This window comes from Mustela lutreola, chromosome 3, assembly GCF_030435805.1.
Source record: "Mustela lutreola isolate mMusLut2 chromosome 3, mMusLut2.pri, whole genome shotgun sequence".
Taxonomy (NCBI): domain Eukaryota; kingdom Metazoa; phylum Chordata; class Mammalia; order Carnivora; family Mustelidae; genus Mustela; species Mustela lutreola.
Window position 1 is genome coordinate 162230073 of NC_081292.1, and position 25334 is coordinate 162255406.

The window sequence follows — 25334 nt, forward strand, 5'->3', positions numbered from 1 at the left end:
TTGGGTGCTGCCTGGTACATTATTCTGAGACTGAGGTGGCTACAAAGGAGAAAGTCACTAGTCTGAGAAGCCGACAAACTTGTGCTCTCTGAGGACCAGTGGATGTGCTTGTGGGCAGTGGCTCTGGAGCCAGCAGCTCCTGCAGGAACAGGAAACGACATTCTCCTCAGGAGCCTTTGAGTTGGGAGAGCAGGCACTGGGGGCTTGTGCACAGATTTGGTGACGATTAGCTGTGGCACAGGCATCTAGTTGCTGTGCATAGCAGCTGTGGTGCCCTCAGCGGACATCAGCAGGACAGTTGATACCAAGGTAGTGGGCACTGTGAGCTGGAGGAGAGGGGAATGTGGCTGGGGGTCCTCGTGGGGGGTATGTGGGAGAGGAGGCAGAGCCTGGGACTCCCAGACTCTTTGGGAGGAACTTGAGGGGAAGTAGAAACTCTAAAATTGGAGAGGGGTAGTGTCATTAGAGAATTTCTGGGTTTCTGACTCTTAGTGTGATGTTGTTTTTAATCAAGCCAGTGGGGACCTATTGCAGGAAGTCATTATTAGAGAACTGATCACAATCCACTCTGTGCCTGTATAGTTTCCATCTAGGAATGTCAAGTGGGCCACTGAAAATGCATTCACCTCAAAAGACCTCAGTCATTGAAATAATTACAGTACACGTTATGCAAGCTAAAACAACAATCTGATGCTTATTCGCCATCAATTCAGTAAGTGTGTTTTAAACCTGATAATAGTACTGCTTATCATTGTGAAGGATGATCTCTTTCTTGACCCTTGACATGGTGATATCTCTCTAGCTCTCTTCCAAGCTCTTGCTTTCCAGGTGAGGCCTGAGTTGATCTCTTCATATAATAATCATACTAAAATAATAATAGTACCCCATCCTTAAGGTATAAATCAAGGCTCTTCCTGGATCCATGAGGGTAAATACTGTTAAGATTCCAGGTAAAAGCAACCAAATTCAACCTCTAATTGGGCATGAGTCGAGTGAGAACATGATTTGTGTGGTGGAGCAGGACGAGCCCTCCATTCCAAAGGATGTTCCTCAGATGACCATCCACTGAATCAGCTGAGCAGCTACCCCAAAGCCAGTTCGCTAGTCTCTGTGAGCACCACGAGCCTTGCAATTGTAGGATCTATGTGTGTACTGCCTGCACCGGTGTGGGACAACAACATGGTCATTTGGGTGTAGTGCCACAGGGTTTCCACAACTTTCTAAGGAATGGTGGCTACTCCAGTGCATAAATAAGAACATGAACTTTGCAACCAAACTATTCTGGCTCAGAATTCCAACCCTGCCACAAACAAGCAACCTGACTTTGGGCAAATGGGCAAATCATTTACCTTTCTTTTTTGCTTCAGTTTTCTATCCCTAAAAGCAAGATATTTATATTAGCTACCTCACAACATTGTTATAAAGATTGAGTGAATTAACATAGATAAAGTTCTTAGAACATTGCCTGTTCATTGTAAGCATCTAATAAGTGTAAGTTATTTTAATCATTACCCATTGCTGAGGCTACCCATTTAGCCTGATTTGGTGTTGATGAAAACTATGTCAAAAAGTGGAGGGTCATTGCAGCTCTTAGGAATTTGTGAATATTCTCATGGAAGGGGGGTACTTCAATTAATGGGTCAGTTCTAACAATTTAGTTTCTGTGTCTTTTTTTTTTCTTCGTGAAATTTCTAAGAGAAAGAGTAAAATGGCCTAGCTTGGATCGAATGTCCACTCTTAACCTAAACAGATTTAACCAGGAAATTAAACAGAGACATAGAAGCTGGGCCCATCCTTGTGGCGCGTATCCCTGTGGGGCCATTCTCAGAAAAGTCACGGTAAGCCGATAGCTACCTCATGGTATCTGTTCAGATGAACCCAGCAACAGACACAGATAATCTGTGTTTCTGCAGATGTGTGGTGTGTGTGGTATGTACACACATGTGTTGAACTGTCAAACAATTCAGACAAGTATCTGTAGCTGACATGAGGTCATTTAATAAGACTTTTGGTCAGACCAAAAGCTGGCAGTCTCTTTAAAGAGCAAATTCCTTATCCTAGTAATAATCTTATAATATTGCATAATTCTGACCCAATCATGTTTACTGTTAGAAATTCATCCATAAGCAAATAATAAAAGATTATTGTAAAGATACAGTTATGAAGAATTCCATCAGAACATATTTATAACATTAACACGGAAAGAGCATAAATACTCAACTACAAAGGAGTAGTTGAATAGGTGTCGGTATGTCTATGGGATGTTTATCTTCAATGGTCATTGAAAATGTTGTAGAAGAACATTTAATAATATGTAAATGTTCTTCACAATATGTTAAGTGAAAAGAGAAGTTACAAAGTTGTATGTGGAATGATTCTATTTTCATTAAAAAAGAACAAAGGATGTTTGCATGGAAGTAAAACTTGAAATGTAACACACCATTAATAATGATTGTCTTTGAATAGTGAGAGTACAAATGATTTTTGTGTTCTTTTTTTTTTTTTAAAGATTTTATTTATGTATTTGACAGACAGAGATCACAAGTAGGCAGAGAGGCAGGCAGAGAGAGAGAGGAGATAGCAGGCTCGCCGCTGAGCAGAGAGCCTAAAGTGGGGCTTGATCCCAGGACTCTGGGATCATTACCTTAGCCAAAGACTGAGGCTTTAACCCACTGAGCCACCCAGGTGCCCCTTACTGTTTTTTAAAAATCAGAATTTTCCATTTTTCTTTAATATTTATGTTTTCATTTTGTAATAAGGAAAAATGCATAGAGTAATTTAATGTGAATCTGTGAACCACCAATTTGGCTGTAAACTTTCTAACAGACAGCACAGGCAGGAACATTACCAGGTCCCTGATTCACTATGCCAATAAAAGGGAAACAAATTTAATTGCCTGGGGGAAACACAGCTCTTTCCGGCACTAAGACCTATGAGAAATATATCCTATGGGTCCTCTTAAAGAGGTCACTGGGTAGTGTAAGAAACAATGTATTTGATGGCATCCTTAAAGTAATTGTGGTCCGAATTTTATAGGGCTCGCTTTCATATTGTTCCTTTTGTCCCTCAAAATATACTGATGAGAGATTTCTAAAGCACATTCAGAAAAAAGCAGTTTAATTAGGAAAGCAATATGACACCATCTATTATATAATTTGTTTTTCAGATTTAATCCAGTAAAGATTTTTGAATAGCTAAAGGAATAGATGGGCTGCATATCCTTCAATCTTCTCCTGAGGAACAAAGAATTCAAGGTTCTTTTCCCTGACATGTAGCTGGGGTTTATAGTTTAATCTTGTCTGTAACTATGCATAGCTTTTTCCTCTGTCACTAAGCAGAATAAAACCTATGAAAAGAGGGAGAACTATTACCTCTTTGTGAGAGGTCAGAGGCTGACAGGGAGACATGCCTGACTGGAGGCCCTGGTCATGGTAACTCACATGGTCAAGATGATCCACAGAATGTAGACATTGAACCACATTAGCTTGTAGACATGTAGGCAAATCATGCCTAAATCTTTTTCATAAAACAGTGCCATAATACATGTGGTCTAGATGTTTTTATAAGAAGTACAACCAAATACTCACTTCATCCATTAAGACTGAACAGAACCAAATGATAATAGCTTCATTAAGAAGGACATTGACATGAGTAATGTCATTTCTTGGCACATAGTTCAAGATGAACTGAAAGAGTTGGATCGTTTAATTTTGAGTCAATCAGATAACAGAGGACATTTATCAAAAAGGATTACCTGTTTCAAAATGCTTTTTTTTTATGGCTCATTTTTTTGGTATTAGCTAGTTGTCATGGCAGCCATTAAGATAACTCCCAGTTCCTTACGATAACCTTGAGTTATCTACAGCAAAGAGAACACTTACCTCTCCATGACCTGGTAGTGATGGTGGAGGAGTTATATATATTGTGACCATGAAGGAAATATCACATGGGATATTTCCCCATCGCCCCTTTTCTGCCATTCAGAAACAGATTTATATTACACAGGGAGTTCCATGCTATATCCTAACCAAAAAGATACACTCCCAATGTAGTGGGGTTTAGACTGTTTCTCATCTCCAAATCAGCTTTAAACAAAGGCAGAACAAATATGCCTGTTGTTTTTGCCCATGGTCAAAGAAACATAATGAAAATGTGGCATCATTCCTCAGTAATGGATTTTCTTGTTCATATTCTCTGTCTGTCCTCACTGCTTATCAACTAAGTATTGTAATTTTTTCTGTTACAAAAATAAAAATGCTTGCAATATTGATTGATTGAGCACATGAACCGTGAACTTTAGCAGTGCTTGGGAACTCTGAATTTCTCCATGATAAATATGGTTAAAATGCTTAAGTGTTACCAGGTGTATTAAAAATCCAGATGTTGGACAAGGGAGTCTGGCACAAGACAGTCAGAGGCCCCCTGATCATATGGGGAGTTTCGTATTTTCTGTCAGTTTCACTTAAAATTTCTTCACCGAGAGGGTGAGAGCTGGTACATATACATTTGAGTTGGAATCTGGCAAATGATGGTTATTTAAATATATAAGTATAAACCTCCTATCATAGCACCAATTAAAACTTGCCTGGATTACCGCAAACAGCTACTAATTGGCCTCCTGTTTCCCTGTTCTGCTCTCTTGCAACCTAGTCTGTGCACCAAAGCCAGAGGGATTGTTTGAAAATACAGATTACGGTTACCTTGCAGGGGCTTGCCATGTTCTTAGGCTAATGTCTGACCCCTTCACATGTAAAAGACCCGTCATGACAAGGCTTCTGCTTATCTGTCAGCCTCACCTCTGAGTTTAGGTACTGCCCCACCTATCCTCATACCTCTCTCATGATGCTTTGAAACTGTCTATCTCCTGGTGTTTTCATGACCTGTTTCTTTACCTGTGGCCGTCACCACCACCCAGCCTCTTCTCTAGGCTAAATGCTTGCACAGTAGTCTTCATCACAGTTCCCTGATTCTGAAGTCTAGGTTAGGAGCCCTCCCCATGTTTCCTACACCAGCACAGGAGCCCTCTGCCTGCTGTGGAACTGTGGTCATTGCATTTTCGGTAGTTCCTTCTGTCTAGATGAAGTTCCTTCCTTAAGGATAGGTATTAAGTCGATTTTATTGGATTAGTTTTCCAGTGCCTAGTTCAGTGCCTCGCATACACTTGTGGCCAGTTCAGTGACTTAATGGGCAGATATTTGGCACAAAGCTGTCAGAAGCACAAAGAGAAACAAGACACTTTTCCTGGCCACAGAAACTTGATGTAAGACATGTACACATGTCAGATAGTATAGTGTAGAAAGGGATGGTGCAACAGAGTGCTCTGGGAATTCAGAGAAGGGAGAAGGTGTGACCGTGGCATTAGAAAGGGCTTCAAGGCAGAGGAGATTTTCAAATTGGGCTTTGGATGGCTTAACCTGTTTTGAATGGGGAAGGGATACACTTGAGGTTATAGGAAATGAACATAAGGCAGAGGGCTAGGGAAAGCAGCAGTGTTTGGAGAGAAATGGCATATAGTTTAGTCTAACTGGAATTTAGAGTGGATAAAGAGATTTTTGGAGAATATGCTGGAAAAGCGGGTCACAGCAGATTCTGCAGGTCCAGAAAGCCAGCTTACAGAAAACACAGTGCAAGCAGAGTTTTTAGCTCTTCTTTAAAAAAAAATTTTTAATTAACATAATGGGTAGCTCTTATTTTAAAAGATTAAGAGGAACCTAACAGAATCTTGTCTTTCATTGTGTTGCGCCCTTCTCCATCACTTTTAGGTATGGGTGTAGGTATAAGTACCATTCTTGTTATTTTAAGAAGATTTTAAAAATGCTTATTATGGGGGCCGTCTGGGTGGTTCAATGGGTTAAGCATCTGCATTTGGCTCAGGTCATGATCCCAGGGTCCTGGGATCAAGTTCTGGGTTGGGCTCACTGTTCAGTGAGGAGTCTGCTTCTGCTTCTCCTTTTCCCTTTGCTTTTCCCTCCCCTTGCTCATGCTCTCTCTCTCTCTCTCAAATAAACAAAATCCTAAAACTTTATTATGGAACTGATTGCAAACATGAAGTTTTGTGTTTCCGCTGGGGCCATGCCTTGTATATTGCTGACCCTTTGTGCATTTAAAGTAAGGCCATGCAAAATGTTCTCTAGACTGAGATGGGATATAAACAAATAAAATATTTCAGTTGTGTGATTACTGAATAATACAGGTAAGCATAGTAGAAAGTTTGTGTGGCTATTTTTTCATAGTTAATCCTCTTCATTGGTGTTCTGGCTCTTGAGCTTCTCTGTCTTGTTCTAATACAGCCAGCTTCTTACTAGAGACCTGCTTTGAGTTTGAAACTCTTCATCAGAAGACAGCTGCAGGGTGGAAAGTTTGGATAATGTCCAGAGAAAAGCAATAAAAATGATTAATAGCTTGGAAAGTAAGACCTCAGAGGGACGTCTAAAGAAGTTGAGAATCTTGATCAATAGCGAAAGCACAGCTTGCATGTTTTGAAATCACACTGTAGGTGCTTTTCTCTTCATCTTCACAGTAAATACATGGAGAAGACAGCCTAGGTTGCAGCAAGCAAATTTATATTGGACCAAAGAGAGAAAAATATGCACATATGCTAGCATTGGCTTAACACGCAGAGGTAAGACTGAGGGTATGGACTGTTAATTTATAATAGAGTTGTGGTTGCCAGGGGCTGGGGAAGGGGGAACTGGGGAGATGTCAGTCAAAGGATTCAAGCTTCCAGCTATACCATGAATGAGATCTGAAGATGGAGTTCATCGCATAGTGATTACAGTCAGCAATACTATGTTACGTCTTTCAAAGTTGCTGAGAAGTAGATCCTGAATGTTCTCACCAAAAAAGAGAAGTGGTAATTATGTGGTAAGCATTTTGCCCTATGTCAGTATGTCAAATCAGTAGGTTGTGCACCTTAAACTTCCACATGTTACATGTCCGTTATATCTCTGTAAAGCTGGGGGAACAAAAAGGCGTAGAGTAGACCCCTGTCTGGGGTGTTTGGTTTTAGACAAAGTAATAAAGAACTTCTCCATTGCCACTGATTCTTCTATCGGGATTTGTGGCAGTGGTGGTTGTTACCATTATCTAGTAACACCAATCTCTTATGCATTTGCTGTGTATCACAGTTTGGTTTCTTTGGAAGCAGATGCCAAGACAGTTCGAAATGCAAGATATTTACTGGGGAGTAAGCCTGTGAATGGAAACGGGAGGGAGCAGGACCGGTCAGGGGGAGCTGTCAGTCTGGTGTACCCACCTGGCCAAGCCTCTGCCTGCCCATTGGGAGCTCTGGAACACAGTTTGCCCATTGGATGGATGCCGCGTTGGGTGGCCAGGCCCTTGTATTTATGCTTTTGTTCAGTCATTGACTGGAGGCTGCTGTGATAGGAACATGTTTTTGGCTACCACTGCCTGGCTTACTCATTGGCCCGGGGCCACCCCACAAATGGTGTGACCTCGGCTGGAAAGCTGACACAGACCCTGAAGGACTAACAGCTGGGGGCTGTGCATGAACCATGCTCCTCACAGCTGAGCAGTGAGCTCTTTTTGGAAGGGGGATCAGAGGGGCACCTCTCTGTTTCTGCCACATCATGTAGAGCACACTTCTCTCGGTTTGCAATTAAATAAATATGAAGTTGCCAGCTTTCTATGTGTAAATGCAATATCCAGATTACTACTGAAATGTTCATTTTGTGTGTGTGTGGGTGGGGAGGGAACAACACAGAGTTACATGTAGCCAAACAGACCCAAATATTGTTGGTCAGATTTACCTAATGAAAGATCACAGCCTATTAGGAATAGGTATTCAAAATCAGACATTTTGCCCATATTATTTATAACTTTCATGACAACCTTGCACGATAGGCACTTTGATTCAATTTTTCAGTTGAGGAAGCTGTAGGTCGCATTGTTCAGGAAATTTTTTGTTCTAGTTCATGCGACTAGGACATCCTTCCATGCGACTAGGAGCTGAGATGTTTGTATTATTCTAAAGGCATTTTGCATTACACCAGGGTGACTGATGTGAAAAATTGCAGAACAGAATATGACTACCAAGCTTGTATTTTGTTAAAATAGTTCAGTTCTTATGTACTCTAGTCCAGACTTCAGGGATGTTTGGTATAGTCTTTATTGTGTTAAAATAAAATATGGCTTTTGGCCACATGTAACAGGGTGGAATTAACTTTTGACTTTATAATTTTGGGGTAGTTGTTTCCTACACATGTATAGATGTTAACTCACTACATTTGTGGAGGAAGTTCTGATTCCATTCCATAAGACCTTGGGGTTTATCGATTTCCTTTCTATTTCTAGCTCTACATATTACTTACCTAATCTATTTTAAAAATAAAGTGTCACAGTCAAAACATAAAGTTCAGTAGACTATGATATCAACTGTAAGGAATTTTTGAATATAAAAAAATAATCCCCTACCTGTATCATTTTCAGTATTTTATACACAACATGTGGTAAGCATTTCAGTAATTGTTCTCTAATTTTTTAACTGTTGAAGTTGATTTCTCTCTTTTATTTAGAGGACATTAGAATCAGCTGTGTGACCAGATTTTATCTACTTCCAAGGCTAGAAAAGTGATATTATAACTTGTTCACATATTTGCTGATGAGAAAATTCAGCATCAGGGCGCATCATCAGCTTACACTTGGTTCTTTCCAAATTGAGTATATTAGGTCAGAAAGACCATCAGATATGAGGGCCAACAGTCTCTTATAAGGTCACCTTCCTTATGTTTCTCTTTGCCCCATATACTTCCAAAATTTCACAACTAAAAATATAAAAAGTGGAAAATAGGATGTCTTTTGCCTGGAAGGAAGCATTTTGAGAACTATGTTTAACATTACTTTCTGATATTCATCCATCTGTCCATTCACAATGACCTCCCAAATCTCAGTCATGTTATCCATGAAGTTCAGAATGCAGACAGTCCCCATGACATAGAAATGGGCCAGCACAGGAGTTACTAAAAGTGGGAGTCCTCATGTGTCTCGTCTGCTGTGCTTTGGAGATGACTTTGAGCTTGGCTGCACATGAATCTCCAGTTGCTCCCACAGAAATGGCAGTGAAACCAGAGATACCTAGTCTGGGAGGATATTTTCATAAAAGAAAGTATTCTACATACTGTGAGGTGACTGCTGTCATTTAGGCTGTGCTCTGACAAATAGTGTTGAGTATTTTGAGAAGAAACAAGCATTGATGCTGGATCTGCTGGAAAACAAAACAAAAACAAGAAGACGACCTGAAGGTTAAAATATAAGTTTTATGGTAGCTTCAGGTACTTTCATGGGAATGCTTGAGGAACTTCAGGGTAAAGATCAGTAGACCTCAGGGCCTGGTGGAATCCATTTCTACCAGGAATGAGTCTGATTAGCATATTTGTGGTCTGTAACATTGACCCACAACTACATGAGGTGTAGCCATGGAAAAAAGTATGCCAAGAGATTTGTCATGATCTGATGGGAACTTGAAGGAAAGAGAAGGGTTATATCCAGGTGATCCTCTGACCTTGAGACCATGTAGGTACGCTGAAGAGTGCTGATAGTGCCCATTTCCAGAATCCTACAGCCCATTGGACAAGGGATGCATGCAAAAACTGTGGTGAAAGGTTGGCACAAGGATAAATTATCCATAGGTTCTCTTCCTGTTCTACCTAATTTGCCTATAGGTGACTAATGAATTGGCTGTGGGAATGGTGGGCTCTCCTCTCTCCTGGGCAGAATGGCTGGGTCAGAGAGGTGCCCTTTCACTCTGTAATTCGAGAGGGCTGGTTTACCTTCTCCTTTCCCTGTCTGTGACTATAAACTGTCCTCCTTTTAATAAATTCACTATTTGACTTTCTTTCTCTCTTTCCTCCAGGCCCAGTCTTTTCTAAACTCTTCATGGGAAGAAGCCAACTCTGCAGCTTTGCCTCCCACAGGTATTACAGTAACTTCCTAATTTCCTCTCCTGCCTCTACCATACTCTCTTTTGTAGATGTGAATTTCTGACCTTGATGAGGCAAGGCTCTGGTGAAGTCTTTTTCACTGGAGAGTAGGTCTTTGTTACAGAGAATCTTCTGGGTGTATTTCAAAATAGTTACCTTTCTGCCCCCCCTTGCCAGAGCCATGAGGGGATCTTTCTTGGTTCTTTCTTTGTGAGAATCTGGGGGATCTTAGAGGGTAAATTTAAGAGTCTAAGAGTCTCTCTAAGTCACCAGAACTATTCACTGTCATGCTAGTCTATATTCTGTTTCTGTCAGTTTGTCAAAATTACCATTCAGGTGTTCTTACCAGGTTATGGCTTTAGCAGCTTCTGCTCCAGGTGAATAGATCTTGGCTATGATCTCTGTATTTTCCTGTGTGTCCACATTTCAGGGTGGCCCTTTGCCTTATAACCTCAGTTCTCCGATGGGTCCAGGAAAATTATTGATTTTCAGTTTGTTCCACTTTTTTCTTATGTTAAGGGTGGGAGTGATAACTTCTCTTTACCTGTTAATACTGAGACCAGAAGTCTATGCGTAGCCTACTTTGAACACAGGAGCCCATGAAATTCCCATAATGTGTAAGATAGTCAAGTTGCTCCTCTACTTCAGCTTATCTTGGAGTAAAAGCCAAAGCCCTTTCATTGGCCCATAAAGCTTCCATGATTTGCACACTCTCTTGGGTACTCATTGGCCACTTCTTATTTTACTCTTCCTATCTCTCTTCCAACCACCGTGGTCTCCTAGCTGTCCCTTAAACATACCAGCAGCCTCCTACCCCGGGGCCTTTGCACTTGCCTAGAATGATTCTTCTTTCTAGATGTCTACTGTCAGTGAACAAAAGTCACAGATACCTTGTGATGACTTCGCTGACTACCCTATTTAATATAACAACCCCACAGCCCTCTCTTATATCCTCATCCCTACCCAGCCTTATTTCCATAGCACTTTGCACCACAGAACATACTTCATACAGTATTTTTCTAATTTTTTACTGTTTCTCTACCCTATCAGATAGTAAGTTCCATGCAAGCAGGGATTTTTGCTTTTTTTTGCTTGTTTTATTCCTTGCTTTATAGACCAGTGATACAATGAAATTGTTAATTCAGGATTATCAGGTGATGTCAAAACCATCAAGTGAATGTATGATGGTGAATGAAACACTTGTACAATGCCAAAGCAACACTATACAAATTAATTTCAGGTTGCAAAGGGGAAAATGTTAACTCTTCCACTCTAATTCAGTGGTTAAGCTTAGTATCATTAATGGTGGGTAAACCAGATGTTCTGTGTTTTCTTAAGTGTTGCAAAATGAAGTTGGTAACATCCCTTATACATTATCTAGCCAGATATGCTTAACTTGAATCCATGGAGCCTTTAGATGTAGCTCTTAATTTATGAAGTAAAGGAACAAGTTAAAATTCATCATGAAGAGACTGGACAAATTTAGAATGTGGTGTATCCTGTAAAATAACAGTTCAGGATTGTTACAATAAAGGATCTGTTCTAAATGAAAAGAGACATAAAGAATAAAATAGGTGCAATGTATGGGCTTGGATTGGCTGTGATTTGTGCAAAACAATCTTAAAAGGTATATTTTTGTCAAAGAGGAGAATCTAAATTCTAGTATTAGGTGAGAGGAACATTTTCTGAAATAAAGATGATGACCATGAACTGGAAAAATTATCTGCCAAGGAGATACGTAGATTATGATCTCCTTTTGGTAAAAAAATAAGATGTTTTACAGATCAGTATATGAAAATAAAGTATACACATGCAGATTAAAAAAAAATCAGCATTTAGCTCATAGATTTCTTTGAATTTTTGTTTCTGGATGGAAGGAAGGAAAATTGCCCTAGGGTACAATTTAGAAAGGAGAGGGACCAAACTGCTTCATATTTCAGATCTATATCTGCCACACACATAAAGGTATAAAGTGTTTGTTATTGTCAGTTTGCATAGCTGTAGGCAGAGAATGTTTTAGAACTGTGTGCCCTTATATACTCAAAATTTCTGGATTTGTTTAATTCAAATTGATCTTCCTCTAATCAATACAAATTCATGAGTTTTATTAAGTTATATCAAAACTAACCCCAATTGTTTGTTATGTAAGTGTTTTAGAAAGTCTGGAAATTTCTCCTTTAGTCTGGTTTTAAATTCATAGACTCTTCCTTGAAAGACAGAATCTCAGTTATTTGGTCTTCAGTTTCAGACTCTTTAGAGAATTTTTTTTTCTTCCCTCCTCTATTCTTGCCTTCCTCTTTTTTTCTGTTCTTTCCTCTTACTTTCCTTCCTCCCTTCTCTCTCTTCTGTCTCCATCTCTTCTCTCTTTCTTTCTACCACCCACTAACACCATATTTATTTTAGATTTTTTTAAGAAAAAAATTTAAGGGTTTTTCCTAACAAAACCCTGATTTCATTTTTGTCTGTCCTTTTTCATAGAAAGCCACTATTTTGTCTTGTTACTTTTATTATGTGCATAATTTTATACTTTTTATACAAATACAAACTGGATGTTTTGCCGTTTGGTAAAGCATAAATTACCATAAATTGTCTCTATAAAGAATATGTCATGTTTTGCATATTTTTGGACTTCATATATATCATGCTGTTCTAGGGCTTTGCAACTTTTTTGTCAACATTGTGGGTTTTTTTTTTTTTTTTTTTTTTAATTTTCTGGCTTGGGGTGCCTGGGTGGCTCAGTGGGTTAAAGCCTCTGCCTTCGGCTCAAGTTATGTTCCCAGGGTCCTGGGATCGAGCCGCACATCGGGCTCTCTGCTCAGCAGGGTACATGCTTCCTCCTCTCTCTCTCTCTCTCTCTCTCTCTGCCTACTTGCGATCTCTATCTGTCAAACAAATAAGTAAAAAAAATCTTAAAAAAAAATTTCTGGTTTATTTTATTTTTTAAAATCTTCAATTATAAAGATAAACAGATATGCTAAGCAAAGTATGGATCCAAATAGATTGTTTATACTAATATTCAATTATTCCAATTATTCCAGCATTTGTGTCTTTTTTTTTTTTCTTTTACATGTGATATTTTCTTTTTTTTAAAATTTTTTATTTTTTATAAACATATAATATATTTTTATCCCCAGGGGTGCAGGTCTGTGAATCGCCAGGTTTACACACTTCACAGCACTCACCATAGCACATACCCTCCCCAATATCCATAACCCAACCACCCTCTCCCTACCCGCTTCCCCCAGCAGCCCTCAGTTTGTTTTGTGAGATTAAGAGTCACTTACGGTTTGTCTCCCTCCCAATCCCATCTTGTTTCATTTATTCTTCTCCTACCCTCTTAACCCCCCACGTTACATCTCCACTTCCTCATATCAGGGAGATCATATGATAGTTGTCTTTCTCCGATTGACTTATTTCACTAAGCATGATACCCTCTAGTTCCATCCACGTTGTCGCAAATGGCAAGATTTCATTTCTTTTGATGGCTGCATAGTATTCCATTGCGTATACGTAGCACATCTTCTTTATCCATTCATCTCTTGATGGACATCCAGGTTCTTTCCATAGTTTGGCTATTGTAGACATTGCTGCTATAAACATTCATGTGCACATGCCCCTTCAGATCACTACGTTTGTATCTCTAGGGTAAATACCCAGTAGTGCAATTGCTGGGTCATAGGGTAGCTATATTTTCAACTTTTTGAGGAACCTCCATGCTGTTTTCCAGAATGGTTGCACCAGCTTGCATTCCCACCAACAGTGTAGGAGGGTTCCCCTTTCTCCCCATCTTCGCCAGCATCTGTCATTTCCTGACTTGTTTATTTTAGCCATTCTGAATGGTGTGAGGTGGTATCTCACTGTGGTTTTAATTTGTATTTCCCTGATGCCGAGTGATGTGGAGCACTTTTTCATGTGTCTGTTGGCCATCTGGATGTCTTCTTTGCAGAAATGTCTGTTCATGTCTTCTGCCCATTTCTTGATTGGATTATTTGTTCTTTGGTTGTTGAGTTTGCTAAGTTCTTTATAGATTTTGGACACTAGCCCTTTATCTGATATGTCATTTGCAAATATCTTCTCTCATTCTGTCCGTTGTTTTTTGGTTTTGTTAACTGTTTCCTTTGCTGTGCAAAAGCTATTGATCTTAATGAAGTCCCAATAGTTCATTTTTGTCCTTGCTTCCCTTGCCTTTAGCGATGTTCCTAGGAAGATGTTGCTGCGGCTGAGGTCGAAGAGGTTGCTGCCTGTGTTCTCCTCAAGGATTTTGATGGATTCCTTTCGCACGTTGAGGTCCTTCATTCATTTTGAGTCTGTTTTCGTGTGTGGTATAAGGAAATAGTCCAATTTCATTTTTCTGCCTCTGGCTGTCCAATTTTCCCAGCACCATTTCTTGAAGAGGCTGTCTTTTTACCACTGGACATTCCTTCCTGCTTTGTCAAAGATTAGTTGACCATAGAGTTGAGGGTCTATTTCTGGGCTCTCTATTCTGTTCCATTGATCTATGTGTCTGTTTTTGTGCCAGTACCATGCTGTCTTGATGATGACAGCTTTGTAATAGAGCTTGAAGTCTGGAATTGTGATGCCACCAACTTTGGCTTTCTTTTTCAATATCCCTTTGGCTATTCGACGTCTTTTCTGGTTCCATGTAAATGTTAGGGTTATTTGTTCCATTTCTTTGAAAAAAATGGATGGTATTTTAATAGGAATTGCATTAAATATGTAGATTGCTTTAGGTAGCATAGACATTTTCACAATATTTGTTCTTCCGATCCAGGAGCATGCAACATTTTTCCATTTCTTTGTGTCTTCCTCATTTCTTTCATGAGTACTTTATAGTTTTCTGAGTATAGATTCTGTGCCTCTTTGGTTAGGTTTATTCCTAGGTATCTTATAGTTTTGGGTGCAATTGTAAATGGGATTGACTCCTTCATTTCTCTTTCTTCTGTCTTGTTGTTGGTGTAGAGAAATGTAACTGATTTCTGTGCATTGATTTTATATCCTGACACTTTACTGAATTCCTGTACAAGTTCTAGCAGTTTTGGAGTGGAGTCTTTTGGGTTTTCCACATATCATATCATATCATATATAGTATATATGATCATATAGTATAGAGATCATATAGTATCATCTGCGAAGAGTGATAGTTTGACTTCTTTTGCCGATTTGGATGCCTTGGATTTCCTTTTGTTGTCTGATTGCTGAGGCTAGGACTTCTAGTACTCTGTTGAATAGCAGTGGTGATAATGGACATCCCTGCTGTGTTCCTGACCTTAGCAGAAAAGCTTTCAGTTTTTCTCCATTGAGAATGATATTTGCAGTGGGTTTTTCATAGATGGCTTTGATGATATTGAGGTATGTGCCCTCTATCCCTACACTTTGAAGAGTTTTGATCAGGAAGGGATGCTGTACTTTGTCAAATGCTTTTTCAGCATCTATTGAGAGTATCATATGGCTCTTGTTCTTTCTTTAATTAATGTGTTGTATCACATTGACTGATTTGCAGATGTTGAACCAACCTTGCAGCCCTGGAATAAATCCCACTTGGTCGTGGTGAATAATCCTTTTAATGTACTGTTGAATCCTATTGGCTAGTATTTTGGTGAGAATTTTTGCATCTGTGTTCATCAAGGATATTGGTCTGTAATTCTCTTTTTTGATGGGATCCTTGTCTGGTTTTGGGATCAAGGTGATGCTGGCCTCATAAAATGAGTTTGGAAGTTTTCCTTCCATTTCTATTTTTTGGAACAGTTTCAGGAGAATAGGAATTAGTTCTTTAAATGTTTGGTAGAATTCCCTTGGGAAGCCGTCTGGCCCTGGGCTTTTGTTTGTTTGGAGATTTATGATGACTGTTTCAATCTCCTTACTGGTTATGGGTCTGTTCAGGTTTTCTAATTCTTCCTGGTTCAGTTGTGGTAGTTTGTATGTTTCTTGGAATGCATCCATTTCTTCCAGATTGTCAAATTTATTGGCCTAGAGTTGCTCATAGTATGTTCTTATAATTGTTTGTATTTCTTTGGTGTTAGTTCAACATTGTGTTTTTGAGATTTTTCCATGTTTCTACAAGTAGGTAGATTAGTCTGTTGTTTTAGCTGCTGCACAGTGTCACATTTTATGAATATATCAAAATATATCCTATTGAAATTTAAATATATTTGAGTTCCTCTTGTTTTATCTTCAAAAGAATGCTGAAATTAATATTTTTTATCTCTCACTTGAATGTATCCATCCTATAGAGTTTCTCTAAGATACATACACAGAGGCAGAAATGCCAGATGTTAAAGCAATGTGCATCTTTGACTTTACTAGACAGTAGTAAATTGTGTTCCAAAGTGGTTGTTACAGTTCCCTTAATATTAAATGGGAATTCTGGTTGTATCACATCTGGTCAACAATAGGTATTTTCAGACTTTAAAAATGAGTTAATTTAAGGGTGCCTGGGTGGCTCAGTTAATTTAAGGGTGCCTGACTCTTGATTTCAGCTCAGGTTATGATCTCAGGGTTGTACGATTGAGCCCCGCATTAGGTTCCCCATTCAGTGTGGAGTCTGCTTGAGATTTTTTCTCCCTCCCCCACTTGCATTTTCTATCTCCCTAAAATAAACAAATAAAATCTTTTAAAAAATTAGTCAGTTTGATAAATGTGAAGTGATAGTTCATTGCTTTAATCTTATTTTTCGTATTAGCTGTAAGATTAAAAATATTTTCATATATTAAATGGCCATTGAGTTTCCTGTTTTGTGAATTGCCCATTTTTCTGTTGGGTTATTGATTTTTATTTCTTCTTTATATGTTGTGGATACTACTAATTCTTTTATTAGTTATATGTGTCATAAATATTTTTTTTCTCAGACTGTGGCTTATTTTTTCACTATTCGTGTTGCATTTATTGTAAAAAAAAATCCTGTTTTAATATAGTAAATTTGTTGATTTTTCATTGTGCCATTTGTGCTCTTCTGTGTTTTGTTTAAGAACTCCTTCCATACTTTAATATCATTTAGTCTCTCTTCTTTCCTTTTCTTTTAAGATTTTACTTTTTTAAAAACAGTTTTATTTATTTGAGGGAGTGAGAGGAAGAGAGACTGCAAACAGGGGAAGCGGCAGGCAGAAGGAGAAGCAGCAGGCAGAAGGAGAAGCGGCAGGCAGAAGGAGAAGCAGGCTCCTGCCGAGCAACGAGCCTGATGCGTGACTCTGTCCCAGGACTCTGGGATCATGACCTGAGCTGAAGGCAGACGCTTCATGGATTGAGCTACCCAGGTGCTCCTAAGATTTTATTTTTAAGTTATCTTCACATCCCTCCTTGGGCTTGAACCCACAACCCATAGATCAGGGTCACATGTTCCATCTGCTGAGCCAGCCAGGTTCCCCTCCTTTATTTCCTTCAAAAGGACTAAGGTTTTGCTTTCTCTGAAAAATTTTTTTTAATCTTCCTGAAATATTTTTAATGTTTATATAGTTTAAAGTAAGGAATTGCATGGATATCTTTTCCAGTCACCACTAATTTATTAGCCCTTTCTTGGTCCATTGTAATTACACATCTGTCATACCAAGTATCCACACATGTGGTTGTGTTCCACTTTTACTGACCTATTTGTTTATCACCCATTCTCATTTCTCTGACTTATGTATGGGATTGTCTTCCTGTATTACACTGTCTAATTAGTTATTCCTGGTATATAGGCTAGTTTTTGTATGATGAGCTCATGTTTACCAATCTTGCTGAATCTTCCATTAAGGGTCTATTACTGACTTGAATCAAAGAGGCCTTGCTCCTACTCTCACCTTTATCATTAACAAGTACTCTGACCTTGATGACGTTACTAGTGTCACCAAATTTCAATGTTCTTTTTTGAAAGAGGCAGGTCATAATACCTACTCATGAGGTTGGGTTGTTGTGAAAGGAAAATAAGAAAATGGACGTAAATAGTGTAATAGTAAGTAGAGACCCCCAAATACTTGGTTCTTGTAAAACTCTTATGTCTAGACAAAGAGACTAATAGTTAGTAGATGTGTAATAAGGCTAATTAAATTAAATTTCACACATGCATGTGTGCACACATTTGCACGCATGCACACACACACACTGAAGACCCTTCTTGCCATTCAAAGCTCCAGGTTACACAGGTTACAAGGGCATTTCTTTAGTTATGATGTCACAAGCTTCATTTGTTTTTTCTTCTTGAATAAGAACAAACTACCCCTTTTATTAAAGAAATTCAAAACATTAGGCTGGGGAAACTATTCTGGGGGAGTTAACCACTGGGAGGACACAAAGTTATCTCTTGATTTCAGGTAAGATGCATGTGCTTTACATGATTCATTATAGATCTTAAAGCTGTCAGAGGAAAAATGGCCATTATAATTATGTGACTTTAAAGTATTTTCCAAAAGAGCCATATCTGTCATCAGTTATGAAAGCTGACCAAATGTGCATGATGACAGACAGACAGCTGGTTCTCATTCATATTAAGTTCTTCTCAAGCAAAAGGAATGTTAAGGCAATCTGGCCTCATATTATGTTGATTCCAAAGTAATTACATTTGTTATTTCCTGGCGATGCAGTAAATCAAGCTGTGGCAAGTAGGTGGATATTTCACAGAAGTAATTTCGGAGACCATTAAGTATGATCATGTGGTGTGTTGAACCCTCTTCTGCCTCAAGACAAATAATGTCCAGTCCAGGTGTGGGGGAAGGGAGAGAGTGAGAAGCAAACTTATTTCTTTGAAAAGTTGGGAAACGCATGGTTTTCCACATGCAGATGCAGAATTTGTAAGAAACAAAGGGGTTCAGTTAAGGCATGTGCAGGTCAAAGGAAGGGACAAACTGCCCCTGTGCAAGGGATTTGCTATCTCTCTGTTCTCACTCCAAAAGCTGCCAAGTCCAGCTGCTTCCCAGGCAGTCGCTTACCTCCCCCAAACACACCTGCTATCCCAGCACTTTACTCTGAGGTAGGCTGGCCATTAATTAATGTCTACAACACAAGGGTTTATGACCCTTCTGATTTCATTATAGTTGGAAACTCTGTAGAGCTTACTCCCATTCATACAAAGGCCAAATGCTTTTAGAATCCTTCAATAAACCGATGGCCTAAAGGCTAAATCCAGGAAGGAATCTAATATAGGCACTAAATGATCATTTTGTTGTCTAAAAATCTCTGTTCAAAATGGACATAATTCTTCTTTTAGCCTGTGATCTGACCTCACTTTAATACCAGCTTCCTAACATGTTATCACAATGCAAGAATAAAAAAAGCAAATTAAATTTGACTTTAAAGGGCATCCTTGCCTTACAGATATGCCTAGGAGTAAAGTTAAGACTTGTGGACTCTAACATTTCTTCCTGTAGACGTTAGAGATTTAGCTATCAATTGCTCAGTGCATTTTAAAGAATTGGGAATAAAAAATCTGGAATGGTTTAGAGGAACACTGCCTGGAGGCCTTAGGAAAAGATGACCTCTGGAAGACCTACCTAGCTCCACACCATTCCTTGGGAGAGCACACAAAATGGATCCGTGTGTATAGCGGTAAGGGGGGCATGGTTCTTGACCCATTAAGGGTAGGTTAGTTTCCACTGCCATGAAATAATTCAATCCAGTGGTAAAGATTTTTCGCTTTGAAACTCTTCAGAGAAATCGGGTCCTTCTCATTGTTCCCATCTTTGTTTAACTTGGCCAGTCGTTTGGCTATAAGTCGTTTAGCTTATAGCCCGTTGAATTTCATTCAGGATATCTGAAATCAGAAGGGACATAAATATGGGGACATGGAGAATAGGGAGAGAGGGAGAGATGGAATGGGAATGAACAGTCAAATGGAAAAAATGATTTTTTTTGCTCGTTTTTTTTTTTTTTCTCCCCAGATTCAGTTACTTCATGTACATGTTATATTTCACAAATGACCAGAGACAGCTTATTAAGGGAAGTGGGTTTTGGTTACTTATTTTGGGGAATACTTATAATTTCAGAATATTCACTAAGTAAAATTAGGGTTTTTTTTTTTTAAAGATTTTATTTATTTATTTATGAAAAAGAGAAAGAAAGAGTATGCATGCATGAGCAGCGGGGAAGGGCAGAGGGAGATGCAGACTCCTCACCTGGGAGGGAGCCTGATGAGAGACTCGATCCCAGGACCCTGGGATCATGACCTGAGCCAAAGGCAGACACTTAATTGGCTGAGCCACCCAGTGTACGTGGAGAGAAAAATAAATATATAAATATCTACATATAATATAATACCCAAGACAGTATTATATCATCTTCAACAGATCAAGAATATAATATGGAAAGTTCTGAGAAAAGCGAGTAGAAAATCCTACACAAATTAGCATGGGATAGTGGGTGATGAATTGTCACTATATGTTTCTTTATTCTTTTCTTTCCTCTACTTCGTATAAAGATGTCACAAACATCTCAATCTACAGTGAGGGTGCTAACATTCTGCTCTGTGGATCCCACAATGCCAGTCGTGCCCAGCCTGGGTTTCGTGTGCTCGTGTCGCCTATCTGAGGAGCATCACACTCACTATCTGTGTCAGGAGCCTCAGCTGCTTGCGGAGTCAGACTCTCATGCTAGCTTTCCCACAAACCATCTGTGTGACTGTGGAGACCTCACGTCGTCTCTTAGCCCCTAGTTTCTGCACTCACTTGGTACAAAGTGGATTTGCAGTATAGTTTGATCAATTAATTAATGAGTGTGGATTTGACTGGGGACTTAAGGCTCCCCTGCTCCATTCAATAATTCTGGTCGCCATTTTTCAATCAGATCAATGAATTTTTACTGTCTTAGCTAACAAGATGGCATATCAATTGGCACATTTTAGCTTTTCTAGATCTGTTAAGAAAGATGTACTTGAATATTAGTATGAAATTCCTGAAATTATTTGTTTCAACCTTGGGGCTTTAAACTATGAAGATTTTGCACACTTTTCAAAATGATTTAAATAATTTAAATAACTGTACCCCTTTGTCTAGAATAACCTTCCACCAAAGTGCATGGTCCCAGGGGAACACAGCACAAATTAGATTTCAGAACCATTCATCCTCCTCAGCCAGGAAATACCACTGTGTAGCACACTTGTAAAATAATATGTTGGGGATATCACGTACATGACAATTCCAAGGCACACATAAACCTTACCTGATCTGGGAAGTGATTGTGTCCCCTTCTGATCACTGCTAAGTACAGTTTGACTTAAAATCAGAGGTCTCCAGAGTAAGAACTATAAAGGGAGTATAAGGTAACCTATGATTATGTCAAAAGAATATAATAAAAATTTAATTTACTTAAAGCTTCACTAATTTTCTGGTGGTTTTTGTGTGGTAAAATATATAATATAACATTTACAATTTAACCATTTTTATTTTTATTTTTTATTATTTCTTTTAAAGATTTCACTTATTTATTTGACAGATAGAGATCACAAGTAGGCAGAGAGGCAGGCAGAGAGAGAGAGAGTGGGAAGCAGGCTCCCCACCGAGCAGAGAGCCCGACACGGGGCTCGATCCCAGGACCCTGAGATCATGACCTGAATCAAAGGCAGAGGCTTAACCCACTGAGCCACCCAGATGCCCCTACGATTTAACCATTTTTAAATACAATTCAGTGGCAATAAGTATGTTTACAGTATTGTGCAACCATCACCACTATCTACTTCCCAAACTTCTTCAACATTCCAAACTGAAACTTGATATCCATTAAACAATAATTCCCCATTTCCTCCTCCCCTTGGCACATGGTAACCTCTATTCTACTTTAGTCTCTATGAATTTGTCTATTCTAGGTAACTCATATAAATGGAATCATATGATATTTATCCTTCATGTCTAGCTTATTTCATTTTGCTCAATGTGTTCATAGTTCATCCACGTATCAGAATTTCATTTATTTTTGGGGCTGAATAATACTATATCGTATGGGTATACCACATTTGCTTATATATTCGACTATTGAAGGACATTTGGGCTGTTTCCACTTTTGGCTATTGTGAATAATGCTGCTGTGAACACTGGCATTCAAGTATGTGTTTTAGTCCCCATTTTCAGTTCATTGGGGTATATACACCTAGAATTAGAATTGCCAGATCATATGGTAATTTTATGTCTAACTCTTCAAGGAATCACCAAATTGTCTTCACAGTGACTGCACCATTTTATATAACCACTAACAGAGCATGAATTTCTAATACCTCCACAGTATCTTTACATTGTCAACACTTATTTATTTTTTTACAATACCCAGCCTAATGGGTGTGAAGTATTATCTCATTGACTTTTGGTTTGCATTTTCCTAATGATTAGTGATCTTGAAAATTTCTTTCATGTACTCATTGGCCATTTGTGTATCTTCTTTGGATAGTCCTTTGCCTGCTTTTTATTTATTTATTTATTTAATATTTTATTTGTTTATTTTACAGACAGAGATCACAAGTAGGCAGAGAGGCAGGCAGGGAGAGAGGAGGAAGCAGGCTCCCTGCTGAGCAGAGAGCCCGATGCAGGGCTCGATCCCAGGACACGGGGATCATGACCTGAGCTAAAGACAGAGGCTTTTACTCACTGAGCCACCCAGACATCCCTTTTTGCCTGCTTTTTAATTGGGCTGCTCATTTTTTGTTGTGGAATGATAGGAATTTTTTGTGTTCTGGACATTAATTCCTTATCATGATATGAAAATATTTACCCTTAATAATGTCTTGCACAGAAAATTCAAATGCAAAATAAAATTAAGAATGCAAGCTGGAGACAATAATAAGGCCATGGCGGAGTTGACATTTTGCTCTTAGTAGGAGCTCTTTGCCAGCCACATTAAGAGGGTCTAACAAGAAGTCAGTAAAAGTTCACAAATGTCAATGCAACTATTTTAAAATATGGATTTAATTCAACTATAGTTAACAGCATATCAAACTAAGGATATACTGTGTGTTAGGATATTAGTCAATGATAGTATGGAGGTATGAAAGTTTGAAAGACATAAGTATTTTATGTTTATTATACCATTTAAAAGGCATTTAAAGCATTTAAAAATATTTTTAGAAATTATTGCATCTATAACATCTTTTTAGAGTAGGTTTATGCCACATACATACATAAATTAATATTTACATAACCAGCACTTACATTGGGGATGCATCCACAAACTTTTATTTATCGATGGAGATATTTTAAAAAGTTTAGAGACCACTGGAAAACATAAAAAGAAGCAGACTTACAGATATATTTATCTATCAACTTTGTCAGATGGAAAACTGGCACACTTTGATGCCTAGAATTTCTTCTCATTTAAAAAATGTAACATTGACTTGATTCCAGTCTGTTTGGCAAAAATTCCCTGGTGGATCCCTGCAAAGGCAGCAAAGCATTAGCAGGTTTGGCTTTATTATATATGTGACAACAAGTGTGCTTTTTTGTTTGTGTGGATACAGAGTCTGTATGTGTATAGTTGAGTAATATGTGGGACAAAACAGTTATAACCCCAGAAGACTGATTTGTTGCCTGAAGAAAATACCATAGGTGAGTTGTGTGAAAGCCATTCTGGATCTAAGTTGTGTTAATAGAGAGCATAATTTTTCTCAAGAGCAAACTGTGGATAATCAATCACACTGAGTGTGGGTTTCTCACTGTACCATTCTATTATCCAAATTTAGAGATTTGCTAGGGTCATTATTTACCCAGACGTTCTTCCACTGGTTACCCTTCTGCCCATTTCACTGGTCATTAACACATCCATTGAAGAGTGAACCAGGGCAGCGATGGGATTTTTATTTGGTGGCTTTATTCCCTTATTGTTTACATTGGCATGAAATTTTTGAGCTATACGTGAATTTTCTTTATCCACATGGATTTTAACTTCACAGCCATGGATAATCAACCGCCAATCAAACCTACTTTCAAAATGACCATCTTAAAACTAAGACAGGCCTTTCTGGTCATGCTTAGATAGTAATAACTGTAAGACAATTTATGAGAAAACCTGGAATTTTGATATGACTTCATAATAAATGTATGTACTTCTTTGAAACTGGAAGGGCAATAAAACCAGGCTAGATAATGAAATTTTTTTCTTTCTTTTATTTTTAAAATTTATTTTCAGTGTAACAGAATTAATTATTTTTGCACCACACCCAGTGCTCTATGCAATCCATGTCCTCTCCAATACCCACCACCTGGTTCCCCCAACCTCCCACTCCCTGCCCCTTCAAAACCCTCAGATTGTTTTTCAGAGTCCATAGTCTCTCATGGTTCACCTCGCCTTCCAATTTCCCTCAACTCCCTTCTCCTCTCCATCTCCCCATGTCCTCCATAATATTTGTTATGCTCCACAAATAAGTGAAACCGTATTATAATTGACTCTCTCTGCTTGACTTAATTCACTCAGCATAATCTCTTCCAGTCCCGTCCATGTTGCTACAAAAGTTGGGTATTCATCCTTTCTGATGGAGGCATAATACTCCATAGTGTACATGGACCACATCTTCCTTATCCATTCGTCCATTGAAGGGCATCTTGGTTCTTTCCACAGTTGGGCGACTGTGGCCATTGCTGCTATAAACATTGGGGTACAGATGGCCCTTCTTTTCACTACATCTGTATCTTTGGAGTAAATACCCAATAGGGCAATGGCATAGTCATAGGGAAGCTCTATGTTTAATTTCTTGAGGAATCTCCACACTATTCTCCAAAGAGGCTGCACCAACTTGCATTCCCACCAACAGTGTAAGAGGGTTCCCCTTTCTCCACATTCCCTCCAACGCATGTTGTTTCCTGTCTTGATAATTTTGGCCATTCTAACTGGTGTAAGGTGATATCTCTTGGTTTTAATTTGAATCTCCCTGATGGCTAGTGATGATGAACATTTTTTCATGTGTCTGATAGCCATTTGTATGTCTTCATTGGAGAAGTGTCTGTTCATATCTTCTGCCCATTTTTTGATATGATTATCTGTTTTGTGTGTGTTGAGTTTGAGGAGTTCTTTATAGATCCTGGATATCAACCTTTTGTCTGAACTGTCATTGCAAATATCTTCTCCCATTCCGTGGGTTGCCTCTTTGTTTTCTTGACTGTTTCCATTGCTGTGCAGAAGCTTTTGATTTTGATGAAGTCCCAAAGGTTTATTTTTGCTTTTGTTTCCTTTGCCTTTGGAGACATATCTTGAAAGAAGTTGCTGTGGCTGATTTCGAAGAGATTACTGCCTATGTTCTCCTCTAGGATTCTGATGGACTCCTGTCTCATGTTGAGGTCTTTCATCCATTTTGAGTTTATCTTTGTGTCTGGTGTAAGAGAATGGCCAAGTTTCATTCTTCTACATATAGCTGTCCAGTTTTCCCAGCACCATTTATTGAAGAGACTGTCTTTTTTCCACTGTATATTTTTTCCTGTTTTGTCGAAGATTATTTGACCATAGAGTTGAGGGTCC

General features: G+C 38.7%; 1 long non-coding RNA gene across 1 annotated transcript in view; it reads left to right on the forward strand.

The window, feature by feature from the left end:
• The window catches only part of LOC131828147 (uncharacterized), a 148933-nt gene extending 139001 nt beyond the window's left edge, over positions 1 to 9932 (forward strand). The window contains exons 3-4 of the long non-coding RNA XR_009352255.1: positions 6521 to 6622; positions 9872 to 9932. This is a non-coding gene — a long non-coding RNA (uncharacterized LOC131828147). The remainder of the gene's footprint in view (positions 1 to 6520; positions 6623 to 9871) is intronic.
• Positions 9933 to 25334: the final 15402 nt, after the last annotated feature.